General features: G+C 44.6%; 1 long non-coding RNA gene across 2 annotated transcripts in view; it reads right to left on the bottom strand.

Annotated features, from left to right (window-relative positions):
• The window catches only part of LOC133498655 (uncharacterized), a 124,786-nt gene that overhangs the window by 26,954 nt on the left and 72,420 nt on the right, over positions 1-25,412 (bottom strand). The window lies entirely within an intron of this gene.

Genomic DNA, 25,412 nt, shown 5'->3' with positions numbered 1-25,412 from the left:
TGACTATCAGTTAATTATATTTTGTTTTCACAGTTAAATGAAACTGGAAAAACAGCGCTCAGGTGTCTTAAAAAGATCTTGGGCATTCTTGTCATGAGCAAGGCTTGGCCACTGCCGAGTGCAGCGTTTTTGTCACTGGCATTTGCCAGTTCCTTGCCTTGCATCAGTGAGTTGCATTCATTGCCTGTGGGACTCTCAGCTTCTACTCGTAAATTAGAGTAACCCAAGTCACAGCGATTCTGTGCCCTGTCCTGTTGAGTTAGTTAGTTTGCTTCAGAGTCATCAAACCCATGCTGTATGTCTTTTGGTTCCCACCTAGCCGAGCATTTCTGTACCTCTGCCTACACTGTGTATGACCCAGTTTCCGGAATAAACTATATTGAACATTATGCCTCTGCCTCAAAGTCCTGCGTTTGGGTCCACCCCTGCACTGCTGGTTCTTGACAATTCTTCAATCGAAAGACGAAGAACTGCAATACATTGGTTGCTGTCATTTGGTTTTGATGGGCATACTTTTAAAAACAGCGCTTGTAACAGATTTATTTCATCAGGGTGTGGGATGCACTTGAAGTCATAGAGGGTCTTTCCTTGAAGGGGATGGGGGCAATAAGGAAAGGTGAGAATGCAAAATTACCGTTGAAGCATACAATACACAATGCAAGAGATTTGGTGTGTTCCATTTCTGTGGGATGGAGACAGGGAAAGTGGGTGTTAAGGGGTGGGGGTGGGGGTGTGGGGGGTACATTACAGTGAGAATAAAGTGGAAAAAGGAAGGCAGGAGTGGTTCACTGGGGAGAAGAAGATTGCAGGTTGTTCTGTTAAGATTTTACAATGTAATCACAGGGAGGTGGGGAGGGCAGGGGGGCATGGGCGGTACTGGGGAAGGTGGGTGAGGGGGTGGGGATGAGGGCTTGCGCGAGTGTGTGTGGAGGGCCCACGAGAGGAGAGGAGATAGAGGAAACTAATTTGCTCACTTTAAAACACAATAATAAAAAAAAAAAAAAAAAAAAACAAAGGATCCTGGGCCTTTGTTTCCCCACATCAAGATAGTAATTACCTTGAGATTATTCATCACTAAGAGTGCACGTAGCCTGTAAAATAAAAAAACTAAAAAAAAAAAAAAAAAAAAAAAGTATAATCCTCACTAAGACTGGAAAGACCAAGAAACTCTGAAGCCGAAAAGGATGAGAAGCAATAACCCACTTCATGTTGCGTACAGCGGAAAGACTCAGAGGAGTCGACTGCAAACTCCTTGGCCCCTACTCTGATATTTATAGAGCAGACAGACTTTTATCTTCATAAGGATAAGGAGCAGGTAGAAAGCCTTGGATCTGTCCCGGAATATGTATTTGTAAACACTCTTATTTTTGTCTAAATAAGTGTGTGCGCTCAGCAGAGCAGGACAACGCATACAGATGTTATCGCAGAATAAATACGATTTACCCTAAATAACATCAAGGTCGAGCTGGAGCTATTCTAAGAAATCTCGAGATCTTTCGCAGGAATGATGAGACGAGTCGGTCTGGTATTTGTTCTCATCATTTTTAGAGTGGAAAGTTTCAGAGAAAAGTTTTCCGCAAAGCACGTTCGCACTTTTCAGCAGAAGTCCCCCCAAAAACTGCAGCATTTTCAGAAAATTTGACATTTTGAGACATTTTATGACATTTTCTGCGAACGTCTCTGCGAATAATGCATGATTTTCAATTCATGGGAAAGGGCGTTCAACAGGTCACCATTCTAAATCCCCTCCTGATCTCATTTTTGTCATTTCTTAAAATCCTCCTTGTACTCGTTAAGCTGTGTCCTTAATGCGACAACGTGGTTGCAAAATGGTTCCACGACCTTCTTCATTTCATTACACTGAGAAAGGTGTTCCACAGGGCACCCTTCTCAATCCCATTCCAATCCTCTCTTTGTCGAACTACGTTTTCTTAAAATCCTGCTTTTCCAGCTGAAAGATAATCAGCAACTGGTCTTACATCAACTTGAATCAATACATAAAAAAAACTGTCTGTGCTTCTTTGTACAATATGTTCAGCAGCACCAATACAGAAATATTTTGTATGTTTGCCTGTTTCATGCATGTTTTATTCTGTGACCAGCTGTGAGGCGTTGCCGCCATGTTGCTATGCATGCACTTCATTAGTGTTCTTTAGGTTCTTCGGGGGTGAACGGATATATCCGCGTCTGGATAAACATCAATTATTAAGATGTGCTCAGATTGATGATTTGAAGAAGTGTACAGAAAGCATTCACCCGCCTTGGCTATTAAGTTGTTTTCTTGAAGGTGCAAGTCGAGCGAGTTATACACACGCACACACCACTTAAAACGGCATTATTGTTTCATTTCTTTAACCGCTTCCTCCCAATAACTACTTATACCCAGAAGCCATAATCAGTGCTCATTTTTAATTCAGTTTGCCAATCCATGTGATTGAATATTCTGTCTCAAGTCCAATGTACATTTCTGACATATTTGGGCGAACTGAACGCCGTATTTCTGTTTATGCTCTTTAATCGACTGTGCTGCTGCATGCGGATGCTTGAGATGAGGAATGAAAAGCAGACGGACTGAGTACGCTCACTGGGGTACTGATCATTAAGCCTGTGAAGGAATGAAAGCAAGGACGTGGAAGTGGACGTGAGACTGAAAAGAATGAAAAATGTTTCACGGTTGCGCCGCGGGCGGCAGACGAGCCGTCGACGCCGGCCGGCGCGCTAATTGTAACATTCCGGTAGTCTTCCATCACCGTGCAAACAAGGAGAGCACAACAAAAACCTCCATGTCATTAGACCCGTATTCACTGCCTGCTAAACAGGAGGATGGTGAAGAAAATAAGTATTTGAACACCCTGCTATATTGCAAGTTCTCCCACTTAGAAATGAGGGATGGGTTTGAAAAAGACGAATGACGAGTTCCATCCCAAGAACACCATCCCTACTGTGAAGCATGGGGGTGGTAGCATCATGCTTTGGTGGTGTATTTCTGCACATGGGACAGGACGACTGCACTGTATTAAGGAGAGGATGCCCGCGGCCATGTATTGTGAGATTTTGGGGAACAACCTCTTTGAAGATGGGTCGTGGCTGGGTCTTTCAACATGACAACGACCCAAAGCACACAGCCAGGAAAACAAGAAGCAGATCAAGGTTCTGGTGCTCCCTAGCCAATCTCCAGACCTAAACCCAATATAAAATCTTTGGAGGGAGCTGAAACTCCCATGTTTCTCAGCGACAGCCCGGAAACCTGTCTGATCTAGAGAAGATCTGTGTGGAGGAGTGGGCCAAAATCCCTCCTGCAGTGTGTGCAAACCTGGTGAACAACTACAGGAAACATTTGACCTCTGTAATTGCAAACAAAGGCTACTGTACCAAATATTAACATTGGTTTTCCCAGGTGTTCAAATCCTTATTTGGAGCTGTATCACACAAATAGATTTCTAAGTTTCTCGTTTTGTTTTTGACTCACTCAGTCAAGGTGACTTTTACTCTGAAATTCTCTCGTTGGCTGCATTCCAAAGTGGAGATGACAATTTCCTCAGAGGCTCACAGGATGAGTGTTATTATGCGAGGGAGAGTACATGTTCTCAGTGTTATTTTTTAATGATACTTGAAGGACAATGAAAAATAACAACCTCTTGATTACGCCTCATTTTGGAACACATGCCTTGCCGTTGACTATTTTAGAATGGAGACCAAAAAAAAAAAAAAAAAAAAAAAAAAGAAGTGGGATTTATATAGTCTGCTCTGTCACGCTACCAGATCAGGGCCCAGCCTTTTCAATCTGCATGCAAATATCATATTTCGGGATTGCATGCAACGCGGGCATCGGATTTATGTGCTGGAGGCGGAGGGGAGCGCCTCAAAACACAGCAAATGATGATATTATTATGCCAGAAAGTCACCTGGGGTTGTAGTCGCTCCAACTAGCAGGCAAGTTTTACCTGAAACTGTGAGGACGGCACTTTAAGAGTGGACATGATCATTGATTAATTGGTGAAGAATATTGTGGATGCAGTGGAATTTATTTTTTAAAACATTTTAATTATCATTTAGTTAAGACCGCAACCATAATTCAGCTGTGTAACAATGTAAAATACCAGTTTCCCTTTTCACAATTGCCCAAGTCAAGGATTCTCTTACCACTTCAACTAATCATAAAAGATGAATTATTAAAAGTTTAATTTGAGCTCATGTAATGAGATTTTGGTTTTCACTGCCAGAGAATCATTTTAAATCTATATTTACCAAGATTGATTCAAAGGTGCTGCTAAAATTGAGGACTAGGAAAAAAAAGAGAGGAACGTGGGTTTCTATAGCCATCCATCCATCCATCCATCCATCCACCCATTTTCTACCGCTTTTTCAGGTCGGGTCGCAGGGGAAGTAGCTTCAGTTGGGATACCCAGACTTTCCTTTCCCCAGCCACTTCTTCCAGCTCTTCCGGATGGATCCCGAGTCGTACCCGAGCCAGCCGAGAGACATAGTCTCTCCAGCGTGTCCTGGGTCGTCCCCGGGGTCTCTTTCCGGTGGGACGTGCCCGGAACACCTCACCAGGGAATCAGATGCCCCAGCCACCTCATCTGGCTCCTCTCGATCGGGAGGAGCAGCGGCTCAACATTGAGCCCCTCCTGGTTGACCAAGCTTCTCAGCCTATCTCGAAGGGAGAGCCCGGACACCCTGTGGAGGAAACTCATTCTCCAGACTATTTCTTTTGTGTTAATTGGTGTCTTTAAGACGCAAATGCCGCATCTTTTGCTCCATCCGCATTGCATCAACAAACAACGCTGGTGCCCGGCGTCCCCCAGCAAATTGGCGAGGTGGGACTTCCAAAAAAGAAGCCGAGGGTGGCTGCTAAGACTTTTACAAAAGAGCCCTTGATATTGTTCCGTGTTTTGTGTAATAGCGACTTTGAACAGCTTTCTCAGGAGGTACAGCCAAAAGCCCGACGTAATCCTCCCTCACCGTGTCTAAGTCTACATCAGCATCGCTGCTACAGCTCTGAGATGAGATAATCACCACCCCATCCCCCCTCCCTTTCTCCATGTCTTTATTCCTTTCTAGTCTTTTGCCGTCTTTAGAAGACGCGTACCAGTACTCGGTCACAGGCGTGCAGCGCACACGTTAATGGGTTGCATTTTGGGACGGATGCAAAAACTTTGGAAATGCCTTTGCAAGAAGATTAGTTATGCCTGTTGTTACAAATAGTGTGTGGTTATACCAGCGTGAGCTTATTTGAAAAGCATGATTTAAAGCAGGGACGGCCAGACTTTTTTACCCCAAGATCTACTTGTCAAGCAGCCAGCCTCTCGCGAGCTACCAGCGGGGGTTGGGGCGTGATGATGATGCTCCCCAAACCGTTTTAAGGTTAATGTTGTGTTGCCTTCTATATTTAAAATACAGAATTAGCTTTTTGTGCACTATCTGTGCTTTCATCCTGGATCAGGTTGTGCCAAGGTGGAATTTTAACATTATACACCATCACATCCTGCACTTTCTACTTTGGCTTCAGACCGGACCTTTCCCCCTCGGGAAAGAGAAAATTTCATCCAGTTTAACCACTTTTTTCTTCAATTATTCACATACTCCGACACTCATTGCATCGTAAAACAGCAGCATTTCTTTTTGAACTTTCTCGAAAGTAAACATAAGCTGCATGTCTAGCTCGTCTTTGCTCTACGTTGCCCCGACTGTGTTGCTAGCTAAAACAGCGGTGGTGGACGCTGTCATTTATAAAACACATTGATGGGCTGCGTAAGTACTGTAACATTTGTAATTATGAGTATTTAAGAGTGGGGAGGGGGGGGGTAAGGTGAACTAGGAAAAAGAGTGTGGCAGAGAAGCTTTCGTTGTTAGAGAAAGTTCCGTGTGCTGCCTAAAAGAAACCAGTGGCTTTTTCTTTTCATTTTTTTCCAGTACGTATGTGAATTGTGTCATTGGATGTAACAACCATTCATCCTTCACTCATTGAATCACGTTGCAAAATGACACAAACTGAATAGCTCTATGTTATACTTTCAATTTACATTGGATTTTTAATTTTTTTTTTTTTTTACACACAACGTAGAATATCTGCAAAGAAACTGCATCAGCGGTACACAATTGCGCACACGCGCAGTTTCGAGGGAACATTGGCTGACGTCTTGGCTGACGATCGACGCATTGAGCACCGCTGATTTAAAGTCATAGTGACGACATTTAATGTCTATAGGACGCGATTTAAAATGGTCATGGTGAGATTAAAGCCACCCACATGAGATAAAGTCAACAATTTTCCCGTTTTATTTTTGCTTACATCATTTTTAAGAGCGAGTGCACACTTGTGTAAGCACATTATCTCACTTCTTTATTTTTACTCCCTATTATTGAAAAGACGAGAAAAATAATAAGATGGTTAGCGGTCACAATGAAGGGCGGAAAAATTTAGCGTGTCGACTTTTTGACACCCGCTGTAAATACGAGCATTAATCCTTGCACATTCATTCCGATTCAAGTCAGCAAATGATCGGACCTCATTGGCTCGCCATAAAGGTCACGGCCAGTCAGAGTTTGCGTTCCGTCTCTGCACGACACCGCACCAAACGACTCTTCTTTTTGCCACCGAGGGCGTACAAGCCGACTGAATTAATGAGCAGACCTTGACACCATTTATTCACCATTTTCACCAAGAAAGCCTTTCGGGGGTGGGTTGGGGGGGCGTTTGTCAAGTACCTGAACGCTCAGTTTGCTTTTTTAAACAAATGGTAAACGCGCTGCCTTCCTCGTTGGGATTTTAAAATGAAACATGAAACATCTTTCCATCTTGGCAGACTTCATCGAAATGCATTAAAAAAAAAATAATAATAATAACCGAGAATGTAATGTTCTTTGTGTGGGCGGGCGGGAGAAAGCTTTTTTTGCTGAAATGCATAAGGAAAGGAAAAAAAAAAAAATCAGCATGCAGGCCAGTTGAGCGGGTGCAGGGCAACTTAGCTGTGAGATCGGACCAATTTATTTCATCTTGGAGCGAAAGGAAAAGAAAAGAAAAAACCTTAAAGCTACACAAAACCACATTAAAATTAAGTGCTGTACCCAGTTCCTACATACGTACATAAAAAAAAAAAAGATGACAACCCATCAGCTTTGATGGCTAACATGAGATAGGATGATCGGCGATGGCAACCAATGTGCCGTGACAGCCATTTTGATTGAATACGCACGTGCACACACACACACACACACACACACACACACACACACACACTGTCCACAGAGTCGCTAATGAGGAGCCAAAGGGGGCTCTCACTCAGCAGCCAATTATCCCGTCCCTTCGGAGGAACACCGTGCGTGTGTACGTGCGTGCATACGTTTCCAGCCGCTCCGGTTTCCCTCCCCGTACCGACCGACGCGGCGACAACAAGGCTCTGATTTACATAATCGCTCTGCATCACTTATGACCGTGAAACGCGTCCTGGACAAGGACTGTTCAACCGCACTCGGCAGATGTCTGCGGCGTTTGCGCGCTTAGCAAAGTGAAGGAAAACTCTTTTTTTTCTTTTTTTCTGGGGTTCCTGATGTTGCGTGTATTGTGTACTGCGATAGGCTGGCAACCAGTTCAGGGTGTACCCCACCTTATTATTTCTGCGATGTGAATGAATATGTATGAATTGTGAAAATGTCTGTCATTAATACGACTCTTTAAAGACGACGGCTAACGTGTTTGATGAGTAGTTAGCATGATTTCTGCACTTGCATCCACAGATTTTGAAGGAAAAACGCGTAAATTGTGCAATTCACATGATTCTTATGATGATTATATTTGCAAAAAGTGTATTTCAGTGTGCCAGAATGGCTGACTGACCTGCGCTTAATCATTTGCAAAGATTTACCGAGGGACGTACTAATCAATTTGATAAAATATTTTGAGAATGTTATTTCTGTTTCAATAAATGAGCTAAAATGACAATGAATAACGACAAAACTTCATTCCCAAAATCCATCCATCCACGTTCTTAGCCGCTTATCCTCACGAGGGTAGCGGGGAGCGCTGGAGCCTATCCCAGCTGTCACTGGCCAGCAGGAGGGGTACACCCTGAACTGGTTGCCAGCCAATCGCAAGGCACATCGAGGCAAACAGCTGCACTCACAATCGCAGCTAGGGGCAATTTAGAGTGCCCAATTAATGTTGCATGTTTTTTGGGATGTCGGAGGAAACCGGAGTGCCCGGAGGAAACCCGGGGAGAACGTGCAAACTCCACACAGGCAGGCCCGGGATCGAACCCGGGACCTCAGAACTGTGAGGCCAACGCTTTTACCAGGTGATTCACCGTGCCACCGATTACCAAAATGTCACTTCAAATTACACATTTCTCTTGAAAGATCCTGTAACAGTGCAGCTTTGTTCTGATAAAATATTACCACTTTTGATTTATAAAACATTTATGCTTATGGTATTACAAATACATTCCCGGAAATGTGCTATTTTCTCCCCTTTTTTGGAGGCTGCGTGTTGGGGGTGGGTGGAATCGATGCCGGGAGATGAAATGCTATTTATTTGACGACCGGGAGCATGTTGATCATAAATCATCAGCATCTGCTGAAATCTCCAATCCCTCCCCCAGAAAAGGCGTGTGTTCCTTTACTGTTTGCGCAAGCGCTTTCCACAAACTTGAACAAACAGGGACGTCCCCCGTTTCTTCCCTCATTCACTTAAACCCGTTAAAAACTGTCAATTTGACGCGTCTGAACGACAATTTGCACAAATGAGCCCGTTCGTGTGTGCTGTCAACGCTGGAGAGGCCGCTCGCTTGGTAGGAGCGCGCCGCACTTTGCATTAACGCTCTCGTCGCGTCTAAATTACATGCAGTCAAATCATTATCATATTCAAAGGGCAATTTAGTGGTGACATAAAGCCTTCCACTCCAGCAGAGGTATGATAACAATGTTTCCACAGTGTGTGTGTGCGTGTGTGTTTGCAGGGCTTCGTGAGCTTGTCAATAAGAGTTAAAGGCCTCCAGAAGAGCAGATGACTCTCGGGGGCTCTGGCGTGACCCTCGCGACTCGCCATGCAAAGTGTTGCAGAGCGAGCCATCACAAGCCATCCGTCAGCGCGCATGTGTGTGCGGGAGTTTGCAGATTGCAAACGCGCAGCCGAAAAATGTGCTGTTTGGAAGACGAGAGGCCCCCCCCCCGGGCGCACGCATGTGTGCAAAAAGTGTGGAAATTCGTGGGTATTCCGAGGCCCCCCCCCCTGCCGGGCATCCCGCGGCCATTCCGATCCCGTCGAGTTTGCGTTAGGACGGGAGATCGCCTGCAGGCTCGCCGTACGCTGATGCTGCTTTTAACCGACGTCCACGGCGAGCTTTGGGCCTGTCTGGATGCATCCGGCGCTTTGCTCTTTTATCCGGGCCTTCTACTTTCAAAACGGACTATTTCACACGAGCTATGTTTAGAAATGGCTGCCATCCACCTGTCCATTATTATTATTTTTTTTTTAATCGGGCCTGTGTTCGCTTCCTCCCACATCCCCAAAACATGCAACATTAATTGGACACTCTAAATTGCCCCTAGGTGTGGTTGTGAGTGCGGCCGTTTGTCTCGATGTGCCGTGTGATTGGCTTGCGACCAGTCCAGGGTGCCCGTTGACAGCTGGGATTGGCTCCAGCACTCGCCGCGCCCCTTGTGAGGATAAGCAGCAAAGAAGATGGATAGATTGTTAGTATACTTTTATTTTTAAATCTACAGCACGTCCCTGCACATTTGCAGTTTTTTGTGTGTGTGTGGACCATCTGGTGGCATCTCGGAACAAAAGAACTGTTTAAGTTAGTTGAGGAGCTTCATTCGGAGAAAAGAAGCCCTTTGTTGACATCTTGTGGCATCTATAAGCAATTACAGTACAAATTTAGATCTTTTTGGGGGGGTTGTTAAGTTGAATTCATCACCCGAAAAATATCACATGGGATGCGGGAGTGCCTGCACAAAAGCCACACGTCAACCATCCATCCATTTTCTTTGCCGCTTATCCTCACGAGGGTCACGGGGAGTGGGGGAGCCTATCCCGGCTGTCAACAGGCAGGAGGCGGGGTACAAGGAAGTAAGGATATTCCCAGTTTCATACCCATTTTTTTTTTTTGCAGTTAAGTACGTAACAAACACAGCGTACTTTCTGATAAGCAGTAAAAGCCGGAAAGTTTTTCCACAGGCGCTCCCACATGGGGTGGTAGTTTTTCTTTTTTCGCTCTCAGCTATAAAGAACCAAACAACCGTCCCATCCCGTGACGTCAGCCAGCTACACGAGCACCACACAGCGACCAACATCTGAGGATTATTTCATGGCAAAGCCGTAAAGTGTAACAACTGCGTGGCGTACGCAAAGGAAGAAAAAACAACTAACTCATAAAGTGCGGCTGCTTTTATGCGGCGGACGCGCGGCGTCAACGTGGGAAGATGCCGCCTCAAACAGTTTTCCTTGGGCTGCTGTCAACGTTCATTGCGCAGCGAGACGTCGCGGTGTCAGGATGCGCCGAGGCTTTCTGGAAAAACAGTTAAGGGCTGGAGCGCCCCACAAATGTGTTCTTGACCCCGCTCACGTTTGTCTCTCCGGGGCCCCACCACGCTGACGCAAAACGGCAGGGACAGGCGGACTTGAGTTCGGCGCTCCCGGGGCGACCGCGGGATCGGGCCGAGCTCCCGACTTGAGTCGACTGGGGTAGTCGCGGCGGATGAAACGCACATTAGCTTGACTTTTACGCGCTATTACCGCGCAATGCGGTCCATTAGGGCCATTCTGGTTGGAATGATGTCGGGGCTGGCACAATACGCAATACCTGCAGGGACACCGCACTGCATTTGCACTACAGGTCCAATGTCACTATTCAGAGATGAAACTGTATTGAAATTTTCCATCACAAATATACGGAACGGCGTTTGAACATTTATTCGATGGGCTTGACATCCAGCTTAAGGTTGATGTACTAGCGCCGTCTTCTGCCTCATTATTAAGGCCATCCAGCGCACGAGCAGAACAACAAGGGCGCACCACTGTCTTATTAGTTGTGTTTTTTCCACTACTTCACTTTGGATAGTCGGTCAAGCATTATATTCAATATTCTTGATACAGTGAAGAAAATAAGTATTTGAACACCTGCTGTAATAAACGTTCTCCCATTTAGAAATTGATGGAGGGGTCTGAAATTTTCATCGTAGGATCACATGGGTCAGGACGACTGCACTGTATTAAGGAGAGGATGACCGCGGCCATGTATTGTGAGATTTTGGGGAACAACCTCTTTGAAGATGGGTCGTGGCTGGGTCTTTCCAAATGACAATGACCCGAAGCACCCAGCCGGGAAAACCAAGGAGTGGCTCCGTAAGAAGCATATCAAGGTTCTGGCGTGGCCTAGCCAGTCTCCAGACCTAAACCCAATAGAAAATGTTTGGAGGGAGCTGAAACTGCGTGTTTCTCAGCGACAGTCCAGAAACCTCTGTCTGATCTAGAGAAGATCTGTGTGGAGGAGTGGGCCAAAATCCCTCCTGCAGTGTGTGCAAACCTGGTGAACAACTACAGGAAATGTTTGACCTCTGCAATTGTAAACAAAGGCTACTGTACAAATATTAACATTGATTTTCCCAGGTGTTGAAATACTTATTTGCAGCTGTATCACACAAATCGTTATACAAAAATCATACATTGCGATTTCTGGATTTTTCTTTTGAGATTATCTCCCTCACAGTGGACATGCACCTACGACGAAAATTTCAGACCCCTCCATGATTTCTAAGCGGGACAATTTGCAATATAGCAGGGTGTTCAAACACTTATTTTCTTCACTGTATCTAAACTTTCCAGGGTGCGCTGCTGAGTTCGCCGACGTAAAATACGTAGTTAACCGGAAAATAAATAACGAGTGCGTTTCCGGGAGGTTGAGGCAATTCATCTCGAAAGAATATAGCGATAAAAACAGAACTGGCAATATAGCAGGGTGTTCAAATACTTATTTTCTTCACTGCATGTAGCTTAATGTCCATGTACTCGTACGCGCTTTGAAAACGTTGGCATAGTAGTAGGCAGGATGGTGCTAATGCACTATTTTGACAATTGCATGCTACTCGTGCTATTGTTGAAGTGCTAGATGCTAATGAGTACAAATTGATCTCGTATCCTCTCCGTCAACCGACTCACGCCGCAGACCTGCGCGCAAGTTTGCCTTCCTTTGTTCCCACCCACTTCCTCACGCGCTGCTTTCAGTACACTCTTCCTCGCCGGGACATTTGCAAAGGTGCAAAACAACAGCAGATAATGGTTGTCGTTCATAAATAATGCAAAGAGAAGCGTCGGTACCCGCGCGTACGTCTCCATTAGCCGAGAGTTGAACGCTACTTTGTCAGCACCGAAGCTCCTCCCTGACAAAAAAAAAAAAAAAAAAAAAAAGACCCCGAGATGAAAGTTTCACTCAAAGGCCCTCCATCAGGTTTTAATCTCCCGCATTGTGCTCCTCCTTCCGCTCGAGACGGGAACATGTAAAGGAGACAAATGGCTCGTGTTACGGCGGAGGAAAATGACCCTTCCAAGACGTATTACACGACGCGCGCATACATTTATTGTGGGGAGAAAATGAAATTTCCAACGTGTTTGTACGAGGGGGTGACAAATAACGGCGTAGGGCGGTTGGGGTGGGGTGGGGATTTCCGTGATATTTGTTCCGGATGGCTCGACATTGCGTACGACGTATAGAGCACACTCGCCTCCGGGACGCCCCCGCGCTGTAATCGATCGACAGAGAGAAGATTACAACGAAAAGATAATAAAATCCCTTGCGCGGAACAGGAACAGGGTGTACGCGCCCCTTGGGACGTGTCAGCAGATTACCGGGGGTGGGGTGGTTTACCGCAGAATATCCATTTATGATGTTTCCAGATTACAAACGCACAGTGAACTGGGTAATTGGGTCTTTTGCGTGATCAGAACGGATAGCTGCGACTGTGCATTGCGGTGACAGAGACTCTCCACACTTCACTCTTTAGTCACAGATATGTATACTGTATATACACTACGTCCCCGTTTTCGAAACGAACGAACGAAAACTTAGAGATTCAAACGCCCCCCGAAAATAAACCCAGAAATGACATAACGCGCGGCGCAACCGACGCACTTTTGTTATTCTGTATAACGCAGCCTCTGTACACGGACGTGTCCCGGTAGTGACTGTTGTTTTTCTTCTTATCGAGGACGACCGTATTAACCCCCAATCACAGCTCCGAAGAAGGAGAGTTGCTTGTTTCAAGGTATTCTGCACTTTTGTCAATAAAAAAAAAAAAAAAAAAAAAAAAAGTTTACAAGGCTGGGGGCTGAGTCACTACAGATACCCTACCACTAAAGCATACATTTTAAGCCAAAAATAAATATATTTCTTAAATTATTTGATCATATAAATTATTTAAATTATACATGTATTTCTGCTGTGCAGTTTATTAGCAGGAAAAGCTAAAAAAAATGCTTTAAAAAGCCCATTTTTTAAGGCTTTGGAACGCATTGGGGGTGGGGGGGGGGTGGTAACAGTTCGACCAACCTTGTTTCTTCAGTTTTTTCCTCATTTTTAATGGCTGGTGCAACTGAAGACCCAATTTGACAAACATACTGACAGCGGTACAGTAAATAACATCTCCGACGCGACGACGTAATTCGCCTGCGATTGAGATGTGGAACCTCAGCAGAACGAAGTGGCCGACGGTCAGCCGCTCACGAAAACGGATGCCGAGACGACGACAGTTTTTATGCTAAGGCGGTCGCACTTTCTCCTTCCGTGAGATTTGCGCTCCGTTTTGAAAGTGTTTAACGTATGCGAATGTGTCATCCAGATGCACTGCGTGTGTTATAGGTTGATGACTATTCATTTGAAATATAGCTTCCAGCGTCCTGGACGACAACAAAAGCCTGTTGGAGCTTTGCGAGGCAAAAGTGCACTTCGCTCCAGGGGGCTTTAAAGCACAGTTATGAATAAATACGCTTCATTTCCTGTGTTTGATAGAATGTTTATAATAAAGAAAGGCGCGGTAAATATTGTAGTGCATGATTTGCAGCAAAGTCGGGCATCATTTCTTGTGCTGGCGGGAGGCCATTTTTTTTGTTTACAGGGATAAGTTAGCGCGTGCGCGTCTTCAATGTGTCTATATTGGAATTTATTTAAACCCATCTAGTTTACTGTTAAAAATATAGTAAATGCATAATGTGATTGACATCGACATTACATTTTGCATTCGTAAAAGTCCTCATCACAGCATTTCTTACTTTGTCATTGACTCAATTATCACAAGTTCAAAATAATTACAATAAAAAAAATAGCTTCCAACTGATCAATTCCTACCCATAAATTATTTTTTTAATTTCTTGAGCTGGAGAATTTCCATTTTTTTTTTGCCGCTGTTGGTGTAAACTACAATCATGAAAACTGCAACAAATAAAATCTTGAAATGATTCTGAATGTGGTGGCTATATATATATTTTTTTTCCCCCAAAATATTCAAATCGATGCACTTCGATATAAAATAAAAGTGATCTATTAGATGAACCTATCTATAATGTTGTGCATGTATAACTTGATGAATTATTCCATAAAACTACTTTAATTCTCGCTGAGCAAGCGGAAGGGGGGGAGGGAGGTTTTTTTTTTTTTTTTTTTAATTTAATGTTCTGTGGTTTCCTGGTGATTAATTGGAGTCAGATAACAGATTATCCCACCTCAGCACCATCGCAAAGAAGCTCAAATGAATTTCCTGATTGTCCTAATCTTCCGGTCCAGGCCGGAAAAAAAAAAAAGATTGCAGTGACTTTTCAAGTCATTTATTTTCTTTGTTTTCTGAAATTAAAAAAGTCACTTTGAGCAAGTGTCCCCCCTTGAGGGATGGGGGGGGGGAGCTTGAAGTGGGAGACGGCGCGGTAAAAAGTACTCGACGGCGCCGATCCCGCGACACTATCCGGCCGCTCATCTCGCTCGCCGTCGTCGCGCAGTTGACATGCGTCGCCTTCGCACTTTCCCGAGTCACACCTCCCGCACAACAAACATCTGCCTGCGTGCACACGCACACACACATGAGCGCCCACTCACTCTTCCTGCACCGAGTGACCACTTCCGAAGCATCTCTGCCACTTAGCTCCCTCATCACTCACACCCTTCACGGCGCTCTCGGCAACATTTTTAAGAGTCGGGGTGGGGATGGGGGGGTGAAAAGAGGAAAAAAAAGTGAAGATAGATTGAGATTTAAAAAAAAAATACAATTGTGTTTCCACACATCAGTCAAAAAACATCTCACTCTTCTCACAGCTGATGTATCAGTTGACCTCAGGGGATGAACGTCGTCCGTTCAAAGAAATTCGACTCATTTTTATGTTCTGCCAAAAAGCACATCCCTACTCGTGAAGAACACGAGGCAGAAGCTGAGCTGCACTGCATTTGTTTACCGACAAGAGCGCTAGGCAGTTACATCTTATGTTAGAAGTTCAGTATGGCAGCCCTGATAATCGCCCAATCATGTTATGTAATTGCTTCTGAGTTTATCACTTTTATGGTTTATTTTTGAAATGGAAAAAATCCATCCATTCATCTATTTTCTTCACCGCTTATCCTCACCAGAATCGCGGGGAGTGGTGGAGCCGGCACCATGAACTGGTTGCCAGCCAATCGCAGGGCACATGGAGACAAACAGCCACACTCACAATCACACATTGGGGCAATTTAGTGTGTCCAATTAATGTTGCATATTTTTAGGGATGTGGGAGGAAGCTGGAGTACCCGGAGGAAACCCATGCAGGGGAGAACAGGCAAACTCCACACAGGCAGGTCCGGGACTGAACCCGGGACCTCAGAACTGCGAGGCCAACGCTCTACCAGCTGACCCACCGTGCTGCCAAGGGAAAAAAAAATGTTCCATTTAAAAAAAAAAATGGAGATGTTAGCAATAAACGGGAAGTAGACACACCCCAAAAAGTTCAGAATTGCAAACAGACGCCACAAGACAGCGTCAATATACTTCCATTTAACAAAGTTACGGCTTGACGGACAGAAGCTCCTCACCTCACTTCAACATGCAGGAGTTCCTTGGCACCAACATGCAATAAGATGGTGCCAAAGCATTTTTTTTAAACTATTCAATTTTCGTTCCGTGAGTAATGGATGGTTAATCCCCCCCAAAAATCAGCTAACTGGCGGATGCCAAACTGTGCAGTTTGCTGTGTGCATTATAATATGATTGTAATATGAATTAAAGTCAGGGTTTTAGTTAGAATAAGAGCAAGAATGGGCTGCATTTCCCCAAAAAATGTGCCTCTGCCAGCGAAAACTTTCCTCCATCACACATTGCGATTGATAGTTTGAGACGTCCGCCCACTCAGCCAAGCGACGGGACGATTCTCAGCGTCGGCAAATTGGGAGACGACAGAGTGATGGCTGCGGCGTGGGTGGTTGGGGCTTGGAGGGGGCGACATCACCCGCAGCGCTTGTCGTGATTGTTTTTATCGATTTCGTAGCCCACCTTGCCTGTTATCATCACCAATGTTACCCGTGCTGTCTGCGCCAGCTGTGCCACGACCGATTAGTCATCATTATCGTCGTCTTTACGGTAATCATCATCACGCAGGTCAGTCGATGCCATCAAGGGACGTAATCGGTCGCCTTTACCTCCCTCTTTACCCTGCAGACAAATGAGCTGACCAAATCCAGCTAAACATACATTCATAGGACACTCCATTAGGTCGCGAGCTAAACGCGATACAATTACCGAGAGCACATTAATCAAGCAAATGGTCACTTTCAAGGACCACTGACGCCTTTTACCGTCGATGATAACTTTAAATGTTTGTTTTAAAAGCAATGAATTCACATTCGGGTCTTCTATTGTTTTCACAGAACTCAAAGTCATCGAAAAAAAACAAACAAAAAAAAAAACGTTGCCAATTTGTCAACATTGGTGAGCACAGCAGAATCTAAAAGCCTGGGGGGGCAGATTAGATTGACATGGCAACACGTAGAGGCTGAAATTTGATTGGCCAAGAAAAAAAAATGTCTACAAACGGTACTGGGAGGCCAAGAGAAATGCTATGAAATAGACTGCATAAATTAATACAGATCTATGTCACAAATGCAGGAATTTCGGGGGTCAGTTTTTCAAGTGCTGTTTCGACCACCTGCCACGTTTTTTTTCATGAATCTATTGGAGGGGTAGCCGCTATTTGAGGAAATATGATATGTCCTCCACTGAAACAGACTACAATAAGAGGTAGCCATGACAACTATTAATATGCATTAGCGTTATGATCCAGGGTAGAATTGGGGCTGCACATACTTTACACGTTTCAACACATTGATGACGTTGTGGTTGTCACTCCTCAAAACGGGAAACACACACACACACACACAATAACAAGATTACGACGGCTCATTTTGCGTCTCAACTCAAGGGGAAGATTACGAGATCCCCGTCGTAAATGAGCCCAAATGAACGGCTCATTCTCGGCGTAAACGCGACGGCGGCGGGCCGCGATCATTAAGGGCCGCTTTGGCTTGATTAATCGTGTAATTGCTCAGACGGACTCGCCTTGCACACCGCGGCACGTGGCGCAGCGTAATCTGCGGGAGTAACGAGCGGATTTGTTCTTTTTTTGGGCTAACCTCATAATGTGCGTGTTGTACGAATCTAAACAACGGCGGATTAATTAGTGATTTTAGTCAAAACACACACGCGAGGCGTCATTGCTAATCTGTAGATTTTTTTGTGTCCTTGCGTCGCTTTTTTTTTTTTTTGTCTTCTGCAGCTTCTCCCCGTCTGCCTCGCCTGTCCCAGGTGTTTGATTTGCTGCACAAAGGCATCTCTTGAATGACGCCTCGAGCTTGTCAATACAATCACGCGGCGTTGCCCTTCATCAATGCGAGCCGTCAGCAAACAAAAGCGCTACAAGTCACGCTTGCAGCGGGAATCTGGCGCCCACGCCAAATTTTATTTTATTTTTTTAAAACAGATTTTTCTCTCACACAACAACGCGAGCAGGTAAACAACGCAAGGGAAAAAGTCCTGAGAGTCTGACATTGCCTTTGTGTGTTTACAAGTGGAAACTATTTTCCTGTTGGAGGAAAAACTCCCCGCTGTGGGCTAATGATGGCGCCTGATGGCAGATTTAGATGCATTATGGGAAACCGCTCATTCACTTCAGAGTTGGGGGGGGGGGGGATACTCAACCATTATTTTGTCCTCGTATTGACGAAAATGTGTTTCCTTCCCTGTTGAATAGGACCCGGAGACAACATCCAAAGCGGAATCCTCGTGTGTGGGTTTTAAATTGATCCGAAATTAGATCGGCAAATGGGTGCGGTACTCAAGTCCAATTTCTTTTTCTCATCAGCTAGCAAAGATGAATCCATTTCTCTGCTTCAAAGCTGCCGAAAACTGTATTTTGGAGTCAGCCAGCCTTCCCCTTAAATGTCCCTACTTGGCTGAAAATGTTGTTGCTTACCTCTGAACTGGAGCACATGAGAAGGAGCCAAAAGATACTGGGTACATAAGTAACAAGAGAGGAACTGTGGTACTACTGCATGCGCAAGTCTGCTGTGGCGGAGAAATATGTTACAATAGTACAGGACATTTATGAGGGCAGCAGAACAGCGGTGAGATGTGCCACAGGTGTGTCAGAAGAATTTAAGGTAGAGATGGGACTGCATCAGGGATCTGCTCTGAGCCCCTTCCTGTTTGCTGTAGTAATGGATAGGTAACAAAAGCCACACCTCGCAACCTAATTTGCACGAGACACAACCGCCCCCTAAAAAATAAATTGAAAGGGCGTGACGCGTCCTGTAATTTTTGACACTTGGGGTATTTTGACGAAAGCTTGTCGCGGACATTTTATAAAGACCCTTTGAAATTGAAGTGAAGGCGGCGCCGGTTTCATCGCGTCTACGCGCTGAAATGATTGCAGTTATTTCTCCCGTTTATCTTCCTCAAGTGGATGACCGAGTGGGGAACAAAAACTCTGCCAACGCAGTGTGACATTGTCGCTTTGAGTATTTTCACGGGCAGACGTCCCCGCTGTGGCCTAATGACGGGGGCTGATGACAGATTTGGAGAAGACTTATGAGAAACGGCGACCACTTTTTTCTTAAAAATAAACAAATAAAATAGACGCTCAACTTTTGACGCGAGATCGCTCGTCGTTGTGCGTAAGCAGTTTCGTCATTTAGCGAAAAAAAGGGAAGGTCAAAGCTGGGCATGTTTGTCGACGGCGCGTACGCAACTTTCGCTGGCAGCTACACGAGCGGAAAGCCAGACAGGATGCGCGCGGCTTCACAGCCCATCATGCGAGACCAACAGATAGCTTGTGATTTATGTATTCACTTTGAAGCAAAAGCAACTTCCTGGGAGCAATTGCGCAAGAGAGGAGTAATCGCAAACGACAGCCACGAAAAGAAAAGAAAAAAAACCTGCAACGATCGCCCGGAAAAGTTTTCGCTCCTCCGCTCCGGCCCGAAAACCGAGGACCCCCCCACCCCCAATCAAACCTTGAACCTTCAAATGAAGACAAATGCGCGACACCCTGAGAATAATTGGAACTAATTGGCAGATTCAGATGCGCCGTCGACTTGCCGCATCAACAACCTGACGTGTGAGCGCTCGGCGTTGTGTTACAGCAGTGCAAATGAGATGCACCCCCTAAAAAAAAGGCATCAAAACTGTTTCTGTTTTGCGGCAATTCCAGAAACTTCCCTAATTAGGCCTGTTGAGGTAGTTAATAAATCAAAAGCCGCCCCCCACCCCTTGTCGTTTGTGGCTATATCATGAATAAATGATGAAGTGTGAGACTGACAGAGCAATTATTAGCTTTCTTAAACATCGTTTACGCACCAAACAGGCTCTACATAATGCATGGGGTTGTTTTTTTTTGAACGTCGTGGATCAAAGGCGAGCCCGAGCCCACTGCTGCAACTTTTAAACTGACTCCAATTAATGAAAACATCAACAAAGGCTTTCACGTTGGTTGTCCCACGAGCGAAACGAGCGATATAAGGATGATATAAGTGTGATATTTCATACAGAAACACTGCAGGTCCAAATTAAAGTAGGAAGAACTAATAAATCCTTGCCCTTCCCCGTTAATTAACATATTACAACATGTTTATGTGATTATTGTTCATGAGCCGAACACAAAGATATGAGCTTTTCTCTTTTCATTTGATCTCAAATCTGCCCAAAATATTTTTCGTGAGCACTTCTCCCTGGCCAAAGCAATCTCGAGCGCTGATTGGAGCGAGCTCGGACAATGGCAAAAATCAAGCTCCATCTCCGCGTGCTGCGTTATTCTCCACCGCCCTCCAGCAAGGTGACACTTTGAGAGCTTGAGCGAGCGACGCGTCGAGTTGAGAGATTTTGCTCATGAGCTTGACCGCCGGCTCAAGTCGGGCATCCAATATCACGACACGGATTACAGCGGCGCTTTCAATTTTCTTTTTCTGCAAAGAGTCCCTCCACCTCCGCCGGACCGCGGTGATGATTTTATCCCTCCGACAACCGCGAGGTCAGACTGAAGGACAGAAGCGAGCGGACCCCGAAAGAAAGGCTCCTCTTCCCATTCATAAGACAGCCTTATTTATTTGGGGTTTCATTTTATAGCATCCCAATGGAGAAGGAGCTGCGCGCACCTCCAAATGTCGTTATGTTTCGGAGCAGACTGTGGCAAACAAATCATACTTGCTTCGGGGGGAAAGGGCAGCTTGTACAAATATGGACAGGAAAAAAAAAACCCAAATTACAATTGTCCTTTCAAATATTTATAGGAGTGTTCTGCAGGTGAAATATTGGTGTATGATGCAGAAAGTACACATGAGAGTGTGTACACTAAGAATAGAAGACGAGCTTCAGAATTGTTTTGTGTTATTGCTAACTGTAATTTCTCGAGTATAATGCGTCCTGAAGTATAATGTGCACCCCCAAAGTTGACCTAAAAAAACAAAATTCAGAAAAACCCTCCTACCAATGTACAATGCACACCACCAATTTGGTGCTACCCATATGCTCAAAATATTGGGAATTATCTGTATTTATATTTTGTTGGGTTTATACTTGTATTGTTTTTAAAAAAAAAACTGTCTGTACAACAATCATTAATAATAATCATTGCGCGTGCTAATGTAGCCATAATACAATTATGGGACAGACCACAGGACACACTTGTCCTAGTCCCTGTAATTGTCAGAACAGAATCCCTCAACCGACTAAAATAAATGCTCAAAGATGGCATAATATTTTATTAATACTGTGTATGTATATCATTTTTTTTTCAATGTACCTTATGTGATTGTATTTTTTTTATTTTTCATCCATACCTAAATATAACGCGCTCTATTAACGTTTTGATATTATTTTTTTGAATAATTTGCGCATTATTTTCGAGAAATTACGGTAATTTGCATGACGTGCTCACTTTTAATGGCTTGTAGAAAAAGAAAAAAAAAGCTTCACAATTTAGCGGCAACCCCCACACCCCCTGCTGGTCTGATTTGAGCAGATTTCATAAAGTCTAGCAATTTGCCCAAAATGGAATTGATAAAGTTCACACTAATAATGCCCCACCACACAAATCACAAACTTGCCCATGTATTATTGTACAGCCCACTAAACAGCAACGTAAAAAACAACACCCACAAAAGCTGCTGTGTGTATTCTGAGACTTGCAGTAGACAGAACAAAGTAAAAAAAAAAAAAAAAAAGTATTGTATTCACCATATACACACGCGCGATCTCACGCTGTCTCGTCAATCAGGCCCGGTGCATTGGCAAATGTCAAACAAGGATGAATGGTTTAATAACATTATTTAGTATCTCGCCGTATACTTTTTTTTCCCCCTTTTCTGTATTCTTTTGTGCGTGAGTACGGAACTCCCCCCCCCCCCCTCTCCCCAGCGTCCTTCCTCTCCTTGGGCGCACTAATAATGCGCGTGCAGGATGTTAAGAAGCAATCTCGCAGGCCCAAAACTCTCTGCAGAATTGAATCTCTGGTCCCCCTTTTCTGTCTCCATTCCGACAGCACCGCTCCCCACTTCGTTACGACGCGTTATGTGTGTATGCGTGCGCAGTCCGGGTTATTGGGCCTTCCGTTAAAGCACCTTCAGCGTAATCAGTGGAGAATTATGAGCGCCCGGGGCAAGACGACGGTACTCTGTAAACCTTTTGCCCGGTCGGCGTAGCTACGCGAGCGCGTATTCTCCCGCGCTGCTTTTATTGAGTTTTATGAGTCTGTCTACATGTTTTTCTCAGGTTTAACAATTAAGGAGGACTTTCCGGAAGACTCTTTGCCACGTCCAAGTCGTAACGCATGAAGCGGCTCCCCGCAACGATTGCAGCGAAAATGCGCTCCTGCCAGTTTCTTGATATTATTCATATATCTGCTGTATTAATTTTGCTTCACCCGCTTGGATTATCACCAATTGAGATGTTTTTGAAGGCGCTTTGCAGCCGCAATATTGCTGATGTGACAAAGTGTAAGTGAGTGAGTTATCCGCCGCCTTGAATTCTATTTGGGGCGCAGCCTGCTCAGAAAAGGTCAGGCTTAATTTCCACGGGGAGGGATAATGACCAAGGATTTTCACCTTCTCTGCTGGCCTTCTGACCACAAACAGGCAACTCTGCTTTGTAGGACTTTGACTTCATACTAATCAGTTCAGTATTCCGTTCTCTGAGTCATTGCTCGTTCATATTTGCGGACTGGTAAAAGCAAGGCAGAGGCCAGGTGGTGATAATCGTGTGAACTGGTCAAATTTTCTGACATTTTCTTGATAGAGCGCCACAATGGTTATGAACTAAACCAATCAGTATGCATTCAGTGGGTGCGTAAAGCCTTGAACGTCACATGTACAAGGGCGAGAACATCAGCAAAATCCCTCACCGGTCGATGCTTTGCCAGGTTTTTTATGGATCGTTTGTGACTCTTGATGCCTTGTGTTTGCGCTTCAGCATGTCAAACACATGCTCTATTGAGTTTAGATCAGGCAACTGACCTTACCATTAAATATTCTATTCATGTGGCTTCAGGCATTCAGTTGGTTTATGTATACTTTCAGTTTTGTAGCATCTGAATGGATGTGAACAGATTCAGGAAACGCTATACACTTTGCGGCAGTGAGCGCGTTCCATTAGCAGTACCGCCATTAAATTTGACGTATGGTGCGGTTTGATTTAGATTCTTTCCTTCACCGTGTGTTAAAATTTTACTTGGGATTCTTCTTTCCAAAGAATCTGATTGCAGGATATTTACTGTCAGGCATTTTCTAGCAATCTCATTTGTATTTCCTGATCTTGAACATGACTAATGGATTTCCTCTTGTTGTAAACGCTGTGCATAGGTTATTTTCTTTTCATTGTACAATTTGACCGTGGTCCTTCTCAAGAATATTCTTGACTTCTATTAAAGTTCTGAATTGTTGAATCACCAAGGACACAATTCAGCTCTCATCCACTTTAGTTGATTTACTAAAAAAAAAACACTTTGTGAAGGTCGAAGTCAGGATAATACCTCAGTGGAAATAGTAAACGATATGCTTTGAAATGTTTTAAATTCAAGCTGAGAGTCTCAAATTCAATGAAATCTTTATTATTTTTTCCCCAGATTCATTGTGGTTAGGTGTAATAATATTAAAAACACTGTCACGGTCTCAGACTGCTCAGTGTAAAGACCCACTTCACAGCTACGTGGAGCTACTTGGCTGTAATCAAGACAAACCGCCGTAACTATTGCATCCCAAAACATGCAAGCGGAGACAATGGACGGACTGCAGTTTGGGGAACTCGTGCCGATCCCTTCACTTACTGCTTTTGAACTCATCCACGTGGAACTTATCCACGGCAAAGCGGCATTACATGAATTACCGGCGTAATCCCGCACTGACACTGCCCTCATCTAGACTGGGACTCGCGGGATAAACTCGCAGTCTGCATATTTTACAGAGCGTAAAAGACGGTGGGCAGGCGGTTTGAGGAAAACGTGAAAGTGAAGCATCTTGGTAATCGGGAAGAGAAGGAGATGAAGAAACTTAACGGCCACCTTATCTCAGTCTGTGAAGGACTGAGCGTCGCTTCTGGTACGCAATATTTAGCAATGTTTCAGTCACAGCTAGTATTGAACAACTTTTTTGGAAATAAGAACCACGAGGCCTGATAATGGGTTCCACAAAATGCTCCGGGACAGGGGTCTCCTGGTTACCACCTCAGATTTGAAACGTTACAAAGTAACAGCTGTTCAATATGAGGTGTCTTCCCGCAAGGCCCTGACATTTATCCCACTTAAAGTCTTGTCTGTGGACACAACACAGCAGACTCTTTGCCCAGATGCGTTTGTCCAACAAGCTCTTCAGCTTATGGCAAGCAAGAGTGAAAAGGAGACGGGAAGAAGTGTTGTCAGCCAAGGACCTTGCCTTAGTCCAGACGCTTTGGCAAACAGAGGCAACATGAAGACACACAGATTCTATTCTGGCTTGCCGCAAGCCCACACAAACCTCCTTGTGAGTCAACGCCCTCAAGGCATTGACTCATGACTGTGATCGCACAATATTCAACCGGTGATACCAAGCAGATTTTCTTTTTCGAACATATATTGTTGACAGGACTGGCGTCTGGTTAAGGAAAGACGTTGCGCACAGATGTGCGTGTCTAAGCCGGTGGAACGACTCCTCCACACATCCCCCGAAAGCCAGAACAAAGCTGATTGGTATTCCGGGCGCGAACCGCTAAAGGATGAGGAACCACAACGTTTGCCGTTGTCAAAAGGCGTTAATTCTCAAATAGCCAATATCGCTAAAGCTGAGTGACACGGGGATATTAAAGAGCGCGTGCCGAATCCATAACACCACACGGCAGATCTTTCCAGGATATGGTAGAGGCCTACGTTTGTCTGACAAAAACGCAAACGCTCACATTTTGTTTTGGCGTAACAGAACCAACCAAACTCAAATTTTCATATGTAGCTGAATAAATTGGAGACCGACAATGGAAAAAAAGAAAGTTCACCGGTGAGACTTTACTGCGCTCGTTAAGTTTTCATATCTGTTTTAAGGTCCCTGAACCGTCATCATTATGACATTTGCCTTTCGCCCACAGTCAGAGGAGTCGTCTCCCCGCGTTGCTCAGCAACACCCAAAGGGAGTCGCACCGAGAGTTTTCTTTATGAATTTGAAAACATCCCGCACGGACTCCTTGGAGAGTTTAACTGAGTTGCCAATTTAAAGTGAATTCGGGGGGTAATGATGAAGTTTATAAGGACATGCGGGGCTGTAGGGTTCAATTTCCAAAAGTGGTATTTCGCTTTTTTTTTTTTAGTGCACAGAAGCATGTAGTTTGGGGGAGGGGGGAATTTAAAGGTTAGAAGAAGGAAATTCTGCTCATTACATCGATACATTTTGCGA

The sequence above is a fragment of the Syngnathoides biaculeatus genome, chromosome 1 (assembly GCF_019802595.1).
Source record: "Syngnathoides biaculeatus isolate LvHL_M chromosome 1, ASM1980259v1, whole genome shotgun sequence".
Taxonomy (NCBI): domain Eukaryota; kingdom Metazoa; phylum Chordata; class Actinopteri; order Syngnathiformes; family Syngnathidae; genus Syngnathoides; species Syngnathoides biaculeatus.
The sequence above is the reverse complement of the archived record's forward strand: the minus strand, read 5'-3'. Positions and strand labels throughout refer to the sequence as shown.